The sequence below is a fragment of the Triturus cristatus genome, chromosome 1_1 (assembly GCF_964204655.1).
Source record: "Triturus cristatus chromosome 1_1, aTriCri1.1, whole genome shotgun sequence".
In the NCBI taxonomy this organism is placed as follows: Eukaryota; Metazoa; Chordata; class Amphibia; order Caudata; family Salamandridae; genus Triturus; species Triturus cristatus.
Genome location: NC_140579.1, coordinates 512,587,091 through 512,602,394, shown reverse-complemented (window position 1 = coordinate 512,602,394; position 15,304 = coordinate 512,587,091). Strand labels below are relative to the sequence as shown.

The following is a 15,304-nucleotide window of genomic DNA, read 5'->3' as shown; positions in this document are numbered from 1 at the left end:
GAACTGCCATCCGCGTGCCTCAGTGGCACCGCAACGTAATAACCAACACTAACGATGCCGACAACATCACATGGAGCCACCCCACGTTGTGCTGAAGGGGTACTGTTCAGCAAAAGTTTCCAGATTCAGCCTGATGCCTTGGAAATTGAAGGGTAAGGAACCTGCAGCTAGAAGTCTCTATCAGATGTTAATGACAGAGTGCATGCGCATATCATAACCAACGTGTGACAACTGCCACACACCATGATCACCTTGACCGTGGCCACACCCTAGATTCACCAATACAGCCGTCTGCCATGCCCAGTGCACTTCCGTCCCCATTCGCAGCTGTTTGCCATAACGCTTGATTAAGTCAAATTAAGTGCCTTTAAATAACGACCACCCCCTTGCGCTGCCTCGATTTGGGCAAACAGAGGAAGGTAAGTCGTTGGCAATAGATGCTTACAGGACATGTGAGTTTAAATATCTGTGCCGCTAGCTATTCCTGTGTTTTTCCAGCTAGCAGCTGAGCGCTAGTCTCTGTATTGACCCATGGGGCTATAATCGATTGATTCAAAGGGTAAGCCCATCTATATAACTGGATATAAAGTGATTCGATGTGCTTTTTCCTGTATGACATCTGCATGTGACGGACGCTAGGCTATTTTGCCAGCACGCTGACGCAGACGCGCAGCACTGGTCCCCTGGGCGAAGCTGTGTTCAATGTTGGCCAGGTGAGACCATTATTGTGATCTAAGGCTCCAAATTGTATTTTACTTGAGGATTTTAACTCTGATATTTTTTTAACTCCTCTGCTGATATTTTGCTGTTTGCACTGCCACTTTGCACAAGGGAAGTTGAAGGGAGGGAGGGGGATCGAACCGGCGGACCGCCATTTTGTCTGCTAGCGGTCTAGTGGTCAGACGCTAGGCTATTTAGCCAGCACGTTGCGCGGGCGCGCCACTGGCGCGCCTAAGGCAAGCCCATCTGCACCCGTCCGCACTCGGACCGGATTCGGGGACAGTCCCCCTGGCCACTCTTCCCTGAATATCATGAGTTACACCAAAGAGGAGCTATACAGACTGAATCCTGGTAAGGGAAGGCCATGTTGCCCCTCTATCCCCCTAAAGGCAGTTGACAAAGGCATGGAAAGTACCTCTTACCCCCAGATGTCAGCTACACCTCCCCCGCATCCTTGACCTGCCAGCTTCTGGCCCAGATGTCAGGTCAGCCAAGAAGACTAATGCTATTGATGCAGGTCCCTTAAAATGTATTTTACTAAACGCTAGATCCTTAACGAAACATAGCACGGAATGCGCGCTACTACTGGAGGAACTTGATGTAAAGCTGGCCTTCATTACCGAATCATGGACAGATCATGCATCTGGACCAGATCTAGTGAAGGCAACTCCCAGGTTTTCATTGTTACACATTGGCTAGGCCACATAAAATAGAGGAAGGCTTGAAGTCATCTACCATGTCTCAGTGGAACACAATTTTTTCACTGCCTCCAACACGTCCTGTGAGGTATTAGCTTTTAATATTCACTCGGCATACTACAGAACCTTCAAAAGGTATACTACTTTACTGCCCACCTGGCCCTAAAAGTGGATTTCTGGATACAATAGGTACCATGCTGGAGGAAGGGCTATGCCTAGACTCTTATACTGTACTGGGTGACTAACTTTTACCTGGAAATCCCCCTGGATCCTGATACCAATCGATTGGAGCAAATTATGGGGGCTGGAAACCTCAAGCAGTTGGTGAAGGTCCGACTCACGAAAAAGGACATACCCTGGATGGGATATATTCGAATAACTGCGACTTAGTTTGCACCTCAGTTCTCCCGCTCTCGTGGTCTGACCACTGTGCCATTCAATTTGAATTGAACAGTTATGGGCGCCACTTAGCCAGCATAAAACCTACCCAGGAGATTGGAACTAGGGCTTGGGGAAGACTGGACATTAAGAAATTTGAAAATTGAGGTGTTCAATGCGCTCTCTTCCGCTGGGAGTGGAAGATGCCACTGTAGCCTATACTCAATGGCTAGGCACAACTTGCAAACACCTAGCCCCTGAAAAAAAGTGGACTCCTAAACGGGCTCAACCATCAGCACCCTGGTACTCTGAGGAGCTTAGAGCCAAAAAACTGGCCTGTAAGCAATTAGAGAGGGTATTGCGTAAAAGGTATGCAGATGCGGATAAGGAAAGGTATAAACACTGCATCACCACTTATAAGCAGCTTCTATAAGAAGCAAGCAAAAAAAAAAAAAAAAAACATTTTTTACAATGCAAATAGCATTAGCCAAATCGAACTCAAAGGAACTTTTTAAACCATTAAAAAACTGTCTACCCCTAATGCTCCTAAGAGCCAGGGCAACCCAGTATTCTGCGATAAAATTGCGACTTTTTTAAAACAAAGTAGAAATCATCTTCTCCTCATTCACCCAAGCCAACAAAAAGGCACAGGCGCGCTCACATATGAATCGACTGGACAGTCCTTGCCCTCCACTGGTACTTGACCAATTTAAACCCCTGGAGATATCAGAAACGATTAATGTTCTGAATTCGATCTGCTCAGGAGCCCCAACGATCAGTGCCCTGTGCGGGTTATTAAACAAATTCCAGAAGTGATCGGAACAGCACTTACGCCCCTGCTGAATGCTATTTTCACTTTGGAGGCCTCGGTTCTTCCCCTGCTGAAGAAACAGACTCTGGATCCTAAAGATCCCAATAACTACAGGCCGATCTCACAGCTCCCATTCCCTGCCAAAATTCTGGAAAAGGCAATGAACATCCAACTCAGTGCTTTTCTTCAGTCTAACAACTCTCTGGACCCATCCCAATATGGGTTCAGAACAGTTCATAGCACTGAGTTGGCCTTACTGAAATCCACGGAGGAGATTAGAGAGGCCTTAGACAGGGGAGGCAATGCCATACTGATCCTGCTGGACCCGTCTGCGGCTTTCGACACGGTCCATCACAAAGCGTTGATGGACCGGCTGTCTGATATTGGAGTCGAAGGTCAAGCATGGAAACTCCTACAATCACTTCTAGCTGACAGGTCACAAACTGTGGATCTGGACGGTAATACGTCCAAACAGTTTTCACTTCCATGTGGGGTGCCACAGGGCTCATCACTCAGCCCAACGCTCTTTAATATCTATGTGGCACCCCCGGCAGGAGTTATGAGGTCATTTGGCTTCCAAAACACCTCCTACGCTGACGACATGCAAATAGTGTTGTCACTGACTGAGGGTGGGGTAAAGAAAACAGGGGCGCGTTTCCATGACTGTATGAGTGCAATCTCGGGCTGGATGTCCTCCAATTGTTTAAAATTGAACTCTAACAAGACTGAGGTCATAAAAGTTTGGGAATAATCCTCGTGTGTGGACACCTGAATGGTGGCCGGATGACCTTGGTTCTTGCCCCATACCCACAAGAAAAGCAAAACACCTTGGGGTATTGGTGGACAATAAACTAACCATGGGTGACCAAATAAGTATGGTGATCTCAGCATGCTTTCTGGTCCTAAGAATCATAACAAAAATTAAGTTTTTCCTGACTGAAAGCAGTCTCAAGACAGTGGTAACCACCCTCATAATGTCGCGCCTGGACTACTGTAATGGCCTAGATCTTAATGCCCAAAATCAACATGGCAATCGGCTCCAACTAGCCCAAAATGCAGCTGCCAGATTGTCAGGAATGCCGAAATTTGTCTCCGTAAAAGAGGAACTCAAGCAATTGCACTGGCTCCCAGTTAAACAAAGAACATTCTTTAAGGCACAATGCACAGTTTTTAAGGCCATTAATGGAGCAGGTCCCGAGTTCCTTAGGTGCAAATTCCAATGGTATGTCCCCAAAAGAATGCTACGGTCCACTGGAGCCAAACCAGTACAAGTCCCCGCATTTAAAAAAGTCAATTGGGGAGGCAGGAGTTTTATCACCTGTGCATCTAGAGCAAGGAATGAGCTTCCTTTTCATCTTAGGAATGCCCCAGATCTCCTCTCCTTCAGGAAGGGGTTGAAGACATGGCTCTTCACCCAGTAGCATACACTCTAGTTTCCCCAGTAGCCAGTGCTTAGCGCCAGGACACCCTAAGCTAACCGTGCGCTCTACAAGTGCGATTAACATAACATGTCAATATGTGTTGGCTATGAGTCTGCTTGTCTGTCTGTACACCTGGCCACAATGTCTGCGCACTATGCATTTTTCTTGCTTAGTGACCATTTAGCACTATGTATGGCCATGAGTCTACCATTAGAGATTCTGCTGCATGATGAGGATTTCTCAAAACAGAGACCTGAATGTAAAATGTTTTAACTTCTGGTCCGTACCTCTATATTTTTCCTTCTAGGTTGGATAATCATTGGTTTAAAAAATGTGAAAAAGTAGGTTAACTTTCTTTTAGAGGGAGTACCTTTATATCACACGAGGTGTGGGGTAGACCTATTACCTATTTTTCTTGTCCCAAAGACGTGCCAAGGATCATCATCAGACCAACAGGGTGTGAAAAATGTTGACCCATTTACTTTTTATTCACATATACTGAGCTGCCATGGCACATCATATTCTTACGATAGTCTCTGTTATGATTTTTTACCATCAGGAGAATCGCGGGCGCTAGAGGGCGCACAGAGAGATGGATGCACATTAGTGCCGCTCTACCGGCCTGAACAAATATCTGACCGAAAACGATGCATTCAGCGAACAGGGACCTAATGTAGACACAAATCATGAGATCGGAACATCGCCGCTAGCAGCTGAGCCTATCACCGAGCGAAGCGAAGCTGAAAATGAACTAGAAACTCACGCTGTAAATACACCGATCCGAAACTCCGGCTGAGACAAAATGGCGACGCGCTACGCAGCTTGAATAATGCCGGAACGATCTAACCAGCGTTTGTTGATGTCCTTGACGGGGTTGGATGAGTACTCTGTAGCTGCTGTAGCAGCTGACCTGCTGTCTGTCCAACTACGAAGCGTCAATCTGGTACACACAATCCCATATCACCCACATCACCGCATGAATAGTTGCAGAAAACGGCAGCATGGTGTGACAGAGGAGCTCCGGGGTCAGGGCAGCTCACAGCGTGAACCAACCCCGACCAACATTCTACAACACTGCTGCACAGGACTGCACTGGAGAATACCATCGATGACATACAGGCAAGTGGGGCGCATATAACTACGGAAAGTGCAAGCGATTAAGAATAAACTGTACTACTTAAAACAGATATTGACAGCAGTGTTGTGGACCATGGCTGTGGCGTGAGCGCATAATATAGAAACAGCAGGAATCATATATGCGTATTAAAAAGCCTGCGCCACTACGGCTATAGGGACTCATTGCTACAGCTGGCAATGCAATAGAGGCTGTATTGCGCGAAACGCAGCAAGAAAATCGTACTAAGCAAGCACGAACGCACAGAGTTGCACAGCCTACGAGTAACAGCGACAACAGAACAACAGATTCCTATACTCACAGGACAAAGATAACGCTAGTATAACACGGAGTACATAGTGTATTCAGACGCTGCATGACTATACTGCGCAACTGTGAGTGAAACGGACAAATACCTTGTGTAGCCACTGGAAAACAATAACTGGATTTGCGGTGTCGAAAAACACATGCAATCTGTGCTGTGCCACCATACGGTACTTACCCCTCAGTGCATATATATTGTATATACTTACAATTAAGTATGGAAACGTTCGCAGATTGAAGCAGCGCTTCATCTGCGCCAAACTGACACAGCAAATTTAGAAAAAGTCCTTGCAATGGTCGACAACAGTAACAATACACTACGTTCACGCATTTATACCTTAGACAATATTGTCTCATCTGTTATTGATATTGTTCAGAATGATGTATCTGTGTTATATCATGGTCAAAATCAATTACAATCAGTGATGCAGTTTGCATGGAGGTTACAGACTCTCAAAATGGGAAAAGTCCCTTGAAATTATTTGAATGCTTCTGCATTGTTTTTACCATTTAATTTAACTAACAAACAGAGATTTATGTCCATGAAAGACGCTACATATATGCTATTACACATTGAACAATTAAAACACTTGCCATTTTCTCTGCTGTAGCCAGATTCAGCTGTATGGTTAATTCATGGCGTTCTCTCTCTCTCTCTCTCTCCCTTTTTCGCTGTTTCAGTTTAAATCTTGCATGAAACATCTCCCAATTCGCCACTTTGAACCCCTGGGTAGTACGTTTCTCCAAGAATTATGGTCCCTACCTTTCACTTACAGATGTCAACGGGAGGATAAGGAAGTTTTCCTAACAGGGGAGTACTGCGATTCCACAGTAGGACATTCCCTAGTTTGTAAACAAGTTAAGTTGCACGGCGCTTGAAATGTGTCCGCACCTAACCTTGCATGTTTTTTTAAAGGAACTACTGTCCCAGCAATAATTCCCACTTTTACGTTGCTTTCTAAAGGCAGTTATCTTATTTTGAATAACCACGACTTCTGTGGATTGCGGGCAGGAATCCCATATAGTAACAGTTTCACAACGAGTTACCTGTGGTAGCAATGTGCTTTTTCCGCCCCGGCATGTGAAAGTAGACAGTTCCATTTGGCCTTCCATTCCGACTTGGAAAACAGATTTCAACAAATTAAGCAGACTCAAAACGCTATTGTTTCAACAAGAAGTGGCTCTCACTTCGGCTCGAGAGACCTTCGAATTGCAGGTGGCTAGAATATCTAGTGAGATTCAGTCACTTCTGAACACGAATCTCCCACTGCATTTTGGGGAACTAATACATCAAATATTTAATGCATCTGACACAAAAGGCCTTGCCCATTTTTTTTAAACTTGTGGGATCCTGCCTTGTGACTTCTTTTCAGATGATATTTGGAGTAATACCAGCTTTCATTCATTCTATTTTTTCCAGCGTCTTCGGAGGGTTTACATTATTACTGGCAATAGCTGGTGGAATCCTGGTACTTCTGCTCCTACCACGCAATGGCTACTCATCTTGTAGTAATGCACAGACCAGGCCAATTGCAACTGTGCCATGACCGAATGCAACACCTTTTTGGATGCTTACCATTAGCAACACTTAGCGTGAGTTATGGACTCAGTTTTCGCTTTGCCTACTTCACTTGCGTGCAACCTGTGTTCTACTGTCAGCGGTGCCCTTTCTATAGGGCTTTGGATTCATGCCTCTCTAATACGTAATGTTCAGACCCAGATTATGACCAGTTGATGGGTCCCTTAGTGGCCCATGAGCAGGCCTGTTCTTAGGATGGTTCTATGGCGCGTGCTGCTGCACTTGGAGTCTTGGTTGAGTGGAATATCTGTGCAGCTGCGCAGAACCTCTTGCGACAGAGTTTCATCAAATATCACGCAAGTTGCCCGGATATGCTCTTGGAAGCATCGGATTATGAGGAACACGTCTGTTTCTTCAGCCTAATTGACTGGATGGCATCCTTTCTGATACTAAGGATAGGGATAGCCTTTTGGAATTAATTGCATTCTTAAGTTCACATACTTTGATGGATTTGCCACCTCCTTCTTAATCACGTTTCCCGTGAAACCACAAACTCGTTAAACGACCTACAACATTTTTTTCCTCTCTTTTTCCAATTTGTTTTTTTTAAGCTCATATGGACTCTGCTTACCTTTGAAAAATGTTCCATTCTTTGTCTATATACTACGATCTTACCAGAGGAGGGTGTTATATGGCAGTTAGGGTCATTGTCAACATTGCTAGGTTGGCATGAGCTCTGCTGCCATGATGCAGCTTTTGCGCAAGTCCTACCCCTTTTAAAATGTACCTTAACCCTCTGCACCAACTAGCAGGATATCTGGTAGCCAAAGAGATCTCCTATGCAGACAATATGCAACTGCATAGAAGAATTTCTGCCCAATGTTGCCCCCCCCCCCCTCAGTACCCCAGAGTGGCACAGTTCGAAATCTGGAGATTGAATGTGATAGCTTGTCCTTTTAGCCTCAAGTTAAAGCTTTGAGAGACACTTGTTTTCGCATCACATGGTCCATAAAAACATGCCTTCCCTTTTTGTCCTTTCCAGCAAAGTAACTGATAACCTCCAGAATAGATTATGGAAATGCCTTATACTTGGGGCTACCGAAACATCTGTTGGATAGACTTCAAGTGGTCCAAAATGTGGTTGCCCGCCTTCTGTTAAATGTGACAGTGAGAACACGGATCTTGCCCTATTTGTGGACCTTAACTGGCAGCCCATCAGGAAAAGAGTAAGATTTAAAGCTCTTGTTCTAGAGCATAGTGCCCTGTATCAAATTGGAGTTTGTTTTCTCAGATCCAGATTAGGAATTTATAATTCTCCTAGACAGTTGAGATCTGCTAACAAACGTTTGGCAGTGATCCCCAGAATTCAACAGGCAAGAGGGCTCAGTTGCATGGAATCAGCTATCTCTTAAGTTGTGCGCAATGAGTGATGCTGCAGTAATCAAGAAAAAACGTTCTGTGCAGGACTAACTTTTGTAGTTCACCTTCCGACCTATGCTTTTCACACCGGGACACTCCATGGAGTAGTTGTGCATGCTATAAATTGCCTTCATCATCATCATCATTCTTTGGAATACAGAGGAGACAGAGACTTCATCAAAATAAATTGCTTCCACACTATTGCAAGGGAAGTCCATCATGATGGCCCTATGGAGAGATAATCATGGGTATAAACAGCACATTTTATAGGTTTTAGAAAGAACAAACCACACACTTGTATGGAGTGAAGCGGCACCATGAGCTATGCTAGTAAAAGTTACATGTCAACACCCAATCAACATTACAGAAGTTGAAATTTGTATAACAGGCTTACTCTAGCAACCGCCCAAAATGAAAAATCATTTCAGATATTTCGCCTGCAAATAAGTGGAAGTAACATTGTATTACTAAACAACTGTTTCTTGAATTAGTTAAAAAAACACAATTCAACTAGCAAGCATTGAAACGTGTGTGTACCTGTGGCAGAAGCAGGCTTCCTGCAAAGACAATTGTTGATACAATATGAATACACATTACAGTGAAGCAGAGCTCAATGTTGTCTATCCCATGAAAGAAGGAAAAACATAGAATGAGAGATCATGCACGCTGTGCTATTATTTGAAGTCTAATTTCTCTTGCTGTCGGTGATGCCCAGTAAATTAGCTTTGTGGCCCACCTATGTTAAACTTTATTAATTTATCTGCTTTAACAAATCTATAACACACAGGTCACAGTTTGTTATCACACATTTAGCTTTCAGTGACAGAATAAACTCTTTCAATATCCTAATGTGTGAAATCTTAACCCAGCAGATTTATGCAAGACGCCTCAGTGTTCTCTTAGTCTTGTGCACTGTCGGTTTGGCTGTCTATAAAAGGTGAGTAAATAAAAAAAAATACTGAAAAGCATTGTTAGACCGGGCACATTGGCGTAGGTCTCCCTTTCATTTCTTGCTGTTGACTCCTGTGTTTTTGCTGGTGTTAGATGCTTTGGGCACTGTGCCACTGCTATCCAGTGCCACAGTGCAAGTGCTCCCTATTGTAAATTGATATATGGATTAGTGATTCCATGATTGACTGATTTGGTTTACTTGTCAGACCCTAGTACAGTGCACCAGGAGTGGCCAGGGCTGGCAATCCAAATGCTGCTAGTGGGCTTGCAGCACTGGTTGTGTCACCCACAGAAGCAGCCTGTTAAAGTGTGTCTAAGGCGTGCCATTGCAGAGCCTGTGTGCAGTCTGGTACTGCCATGCTGACTGTGCAAGTGCACCCACTTGTCAGTCCCTAAACCTTCCCTTAACTTCATATTAGTCACCCCTATGGTAGGCCCAAGGGCAGGGAGCATTGTAAGTATAAGGTAGGACATGCCCTGATGTGTGTGGCATGTTCTAATAGTGAATTACAGCCATTTTCGTTTTTCACTATTGCAAGGCTACCTGTTCCCCATAGGCCAGAATGGGTAGTTTGATTATTACATCTTATAATCCTAACTGACTCAGGGAACATGGTAGAAATTTGAGTTCAGTATGCCTGAACTCAGAATGATAAAATACATCTTTTAGTGAAGTTGGTTTTAACATTGTGTTTGAAAATACCACTTTTAGAAAGTAGGTATTTTCTTGTCTAACCATCCAAGACTGCCTCTGCTACGTTGTGTATTTTGTCTGGAGTTAAGTGACAGGGGCTGGGGGTTTCCTGGAGACTGGGTGAGTCAGCATAGGGCTGAATAGAGAGATCTGCATGTAGATGGGTGGGAGGAGTTGCACCTGGGACCTGAATAGAGCTGTGCCTTCCCTCCACAATGCTGGCTCCACCTCCTGTGGTGCATCTGATGTCCCTGGCCTACACTGTAAAAGGAAAGAAGGAGTCTTGTCAACAAAGTGCTCCAAGACTGACCAGAACTGGTATGGACTAGGCAAAGGCCTCTCTGCCTTCAGAGAACAAAGACAAACTGAGTATAAATAGTGTGACTCAAACCCAAGAGCTTTAGATCACTTTGGGAAACAAGAAGAAACCTTTGCTGAGGAGAGGAACCTGTAACGCCCTGAACTTCTCAGGATCGTTTAACAGACACGATAATGAGGACGCAACCACTTGTGAAGGGTAAGTTATTTTAATGAAGGCACAAATAACACTAAGAATAAACAAAAGTTATAGTCACTGGAATCCTCCAGGCTATGTACGTTACCAGCCCACCGCACGGATGGTCCTAACCGTCCTCTGCATATACGCCGGTCCCGGCGTATGCCAACAGAGGGCAGAAATGAAATGGCCGACAATGCCAATCGGTAGGCTGTGAGGGGCACGAAGAGTGTTGGGGAGAATCGAGGAGTCAGGGAAACACCCAGCCGGGGTCTCTACCTGAAGGGAGCAGCCGCTCAACCTCTTCCTCAGACTGCACCGGGACGCGGAGTCACCTCCTGGTGATGCGTCACCGATACCCCAATCAAAAGTAAGAAGACTGAACCGAGAGCAGCCGCTCGATCGATCCTGTGGACTTCCGAGTCTGTAACGCGGCAAACACCTCCTGGTGTGCGTGACAGCTGGCAGTCCCTGTATCTCTGGTCGGGCTGGGAGTTACGACTCCAGCCAGCAAAAGCGCCACTGCGCTTTGACTCAGCCGAGTCAAAAAGCGAAGCTCAATGGTTGACCGGTAGAGCTTCCGGGTCCTTCACAGGTGACGATGGGGCAAGACACGGCCCAGGGAGTAACGACTCGACCTACCTCCGTTCTTGCCTTACTGGAGCACCACTCCGGAACACTGCTCTTCACGAAGCAGGTACGTCGGTGTAAACACAATATCCGACAGCGTTGTACCTCCCGGTTCCTCCCTTTATAGGGCGTGTTTTCCTTGAGTTATGTAACAGCTCTCCTGTTTACATAAGGGCGTGTTTTCCTTGAGTTATGTAACAGCTCTCCTGTTTACATAAGGGCGTGTTTTCCTTGAGTTCTGTAACAGCTCTCCTGTTTTCATAACCTCTCAACCGCTAAGCATCCTGGGGGATGTAGTCCGTTGTCGCTGGTTACCGTTTTCCTCCCCACGCATGACAGGAATTCTTGACAGTACATCCTCCCTCTCAGCGGCTCCCCACGGGTCCAGCGCTGGCAGGAAAACGCCGATGGAACAAGGAGACCAGGCGCGGAGCATGAACCCCTTCAGCCGGTTCCCATGATTGCTCCTCCGGGCCATATCCTTTCCACGCAACCAGGTACCACAGCTTCCCCCTGCGCCATTTGGACGCCCGTATGCCCGACACTTCATACTCCACCTCCGACTCCACGTATATCGGCCTAGGTGTCCCAGACGGCTTGGAGGGTGCTGGTTTGAGCAATGATACATGAAAGACAGGGTGTATCCGTAATGACTGGGGCAAGCACACCTTCACGTTCACGGGACCCATACACTTGGTAATTCGATAGGGGCCCATGTACTTGGGATGGAACACACTGTTCTTTCGAAACCTCATGTTTCTTGTGGATATCCAGACGTAGTCTCCAGTGCGGTACAGCGGCCCGGGCCTTCTCTTCCTGTCTGCCGCAGCCTTGTATCTTCTCTTGGCCTCTATTAGGACAGCCCTTGAGCGCATCAACGTGTCTTTTATGTGTGCCACCCTGTCCGCTGTGGCGGGAATCCTGTCCTCTCTGAACGGATGTAGAAATGGCAAGAACCTGGGATGATGGCCATAGTTGCTATAGAACGGAGATGACTGTGTGGAGCTGTGAGTGGCGTTGTTATAGGCTATCTCTGCAACCCATAGCAAGTCGACCCATTCGTCCCTGCCCTGGTCCACAAAACATCGCAGATACTGTTTGAGCGTTTGGTTCAGGCGCTCGGTTTGGCCGTCCGTTTGAGGGTGGTAGCTGGTGGACAGGGCGGTCTTAACATACAGCGCTGTGCACCACGTCTTCCAGAATTGCGCAGTAAACTGCGACCCCCGGTCCGACACGATCACCCCAGGTAATCCATGCAGTCGCACCACATTCTTTAGGAGTAGTGACGCCAATTCCCCGGCCGTAGGGACTCTCTTGCAGGGGATGAAGTGCCCCATTTTCGTCAAGTAATCCACCACCACCAGTAGTGCCGTCATCCCCTGGTCTACCGGGAGGCCCACTACGAAGTCCAGTGATATGTTATCCCATGGTCTATCCGGGGTCGGAAGTGGATGTAAGAGCCCTTGGGTTCGGCCATGGTCGGCCTTCATGGTGGCACACGTAGGACACTCCTGTCCCCACCTCCTGACATCCACTCTCATGGTTGGCCACCAGAAATGCCGTCCCATGCTAGCCACCGTTTTTTCAAAGCCCAAATGACCTGCGCATGGAGAGTCATGGCACCAGATGAATGCTTGTTTCCTTAGCCTAGGCGTGGGTATCAATAGGCACCTGCCCTTCAGGGGTATCCCGTCCTTCAGCTGCCATTCTCTGTGACTAAGGAGCCACCTCCGCCATGCGAATGACCTGATCCCTCTCTTTATTCCCCTCAGGAACGTATCCGGTTGGATAACTCCCAATACCATCCTCGGGGAAATGATGGAATGCTCGGTCGCAGGCAATGGTTCCTTAACCGTAGATTGACGGGACAGGGCGTCCGCCTTCCGGTTTTCCGTCCCCGGCCGATAAGTGATGCGGAAGTTGAACCCCGCAAAGAAGATCATCCACCGCAGCTGCCTGGGAGAAAGGTGTCGTGTGGCCGTCATGAACTGAAGATTCCGATGATCCGTGTACACCGATACCACATGTCTTGCCCCCATCAACCAATGCCTCCATTCGGTGAAGGCGTCCTTGATTGCGAGAAGCTCCTTCTCCGCAATATGGTAGTTGCGTTCGGCGTCGTTGAGTTTGCGGGACATGTACGCAACGGGATGAAGCACCCCTGTGTCGTGGTTGCGTTGGGACAAGATAGCCCCCAGCGCCACATCCGATGCGTCCGCTTCCACCACGTAGGGGAGATCCGGATCGGGGTGAGCCAACACCGGTGCCTTACCAAAGGCGCTTTTCAGGGCCTCAAAGGCTTTGTTCGCTTCAGGGGACCAGACAAACTCCTTGGACTTCCTCAGTAGCTGTGTGATTGGGGCCACCAATCCTGAAAATCCATCTATAAACCGCCTGTAAAAGTTGGCGAAGCCAATGAAACTTTGGACGTCCTTCACGCTTTGGGGCACCGGCCAGTCTTTCACCGCCTTGATCTTTCGTTCTGCCATCTCCTGTCCCTCTGGACTCAGCATTACTCCGAGGAATTCCACGGATGTGACGTGGAAGTCACACTTGCTGAGTTTACAAAACAGCTTGTTTTCCCTCAGCTTTTGGAGCACAGCTTTGACGTGGTGTACGTGCTCCTCCACACTGGACAAATAGATGAGGATGTCGTCGATATATACGACCACGTAGATATCCAACTCCTCTCTGAATACCTCATTCAAAAAGTACTGAAAGGCTGCCGGGGCGTTGCACAGCCCGAACGGCATGACGAGGTACTCAAAAAGGCCGAACCTGGTCTTAAAGGCGGTCTTCCACTCGTCTCCGTCCCTCATGCGCACCAGATGGTATGCCCCTTTCAAATCCAACTTGGTGTAGATACGAGCTTTCTTGACCTGTTCCAGAAGTACACTGATGAGAGGCAAGGGGTACCGATTCTTTATGGTGATCGCATTCAATGCCCTAAAGTCCACACAGGCTCTCAGCTCCCCATTAGCTTTCGGGATGAAGAAGAGTGGCGAGGCGGCCGGAGACTTGGACGGGCGGATGAATCCTAGTTTGAGGAGTTTATCCAGGTACCCCCGGAGATGCACGTTTTCAGGCTCCGTCAGGGCATACAGCCTGCCGCTGGGAACGCTGGCCCCTGGCACCAGGTCGATCTGGCAGTCAAACTGTCTATGTGGTGGTAGCACTTCCGCCTTCACCTCATCAAATACATCCTCAAAACTGTGATAAGCCTGGGGGAGAGCCACATCTTTTTCCGCCGCTGTAGCCACCGTCTGACTCCCGCTCTCATCTGCGTCAAGGGATTCCGTTCTTTTTCCACAATGCAGGATGCAATACGGTGACGTCATTTCGACGCGATGTGTTGGCCAATCCACAGAGGGGTTGTGTTTCTGTAGCCACGGCAATCCCAATATGACGCCATATTGGGGCGCTCGGATGATGTTAAAATCGATTTGTTCCAAATGGTTCCTCCCATATCTCATCGGAAGGACCCCCGTGTGCTGCCCGATGGGCCCCGTCACCAATCGCCTTCCGTCTACAGCATAGACGTCTTCGGGTACAGCTTTGGGAAGAAGCACTAGCCCTAGCCTGCATGCCTCGTTGTGGTCCATAAATATGCCAGTGGCCCCTGAATCCACCATGGCCACAACGGGTATCCACTGGTCATGCACTCCCACGTGCACCGTGAGAAACAGGTGTCGGTGTCCCTTAGTGACTGAGTTGGAAAGGGAAGGGATGGATGAGTGACTCCGAGATGCCCCTTCTTCGGTCTGGGAGTCCTCTAGTTTTCCGCCGGTATGTCCACCACGGCTGTTACCGACCGGGTGGCCCGATAACGTGACGTCTTCGGTTTGGCAGGGCATTCACGTACGTAGTGGCCTTTTTTGCCACAATATAGGCACAATCCTTGTTTACGGCGTGACTCTTTCTCCGTGGCTGTGAGGCTCGCTCGTATTGCGCCGATGTCCATGGGTTCTCCCTTGGATGCGGTGGAAGTTTCAGGACTTCCCACCGTCACATAGGATGGAAGGGATTTTCCTTTTCTCCCATGATCCCCCTTTCTTTCACTTAGCCTATGTTCCAGCCGTAATACCAGGTTGATAAGGCCCTCACATGTCTTAGGTTGCGGGTCAATATG

General features: G+C 47.5%; 1 protein-coding gene across 24 annotated transcripts in view; it reads right to left on the bottom strand.

The window, feature by feature from the left end:
- LOC146870509 (leucine-rich repeat-containing protein 37B-like) overlaps window positions 1-15,304 on the bottom strand; it is a 1,537,525-nt gene that overhangs the window by 1,373,344 nt on the left and 148,877 nt on the right. Inside the window, exon 3 of one of the 24 annotated variants that reach the window (XR_014978291.1) lies at window positions 8,457-8,632. The exons of the other annotated variants lie outside the window; for them this stretch is intronic. The gene's annotated coding sequence lies outside the window, so the exon portion shown is untranslated. The remainder of the gene's footprint in view (window positions 1-8,456; window positions 8,633-15,304) is intronic. 24 annotated transcript variants of the gene reach the window in all.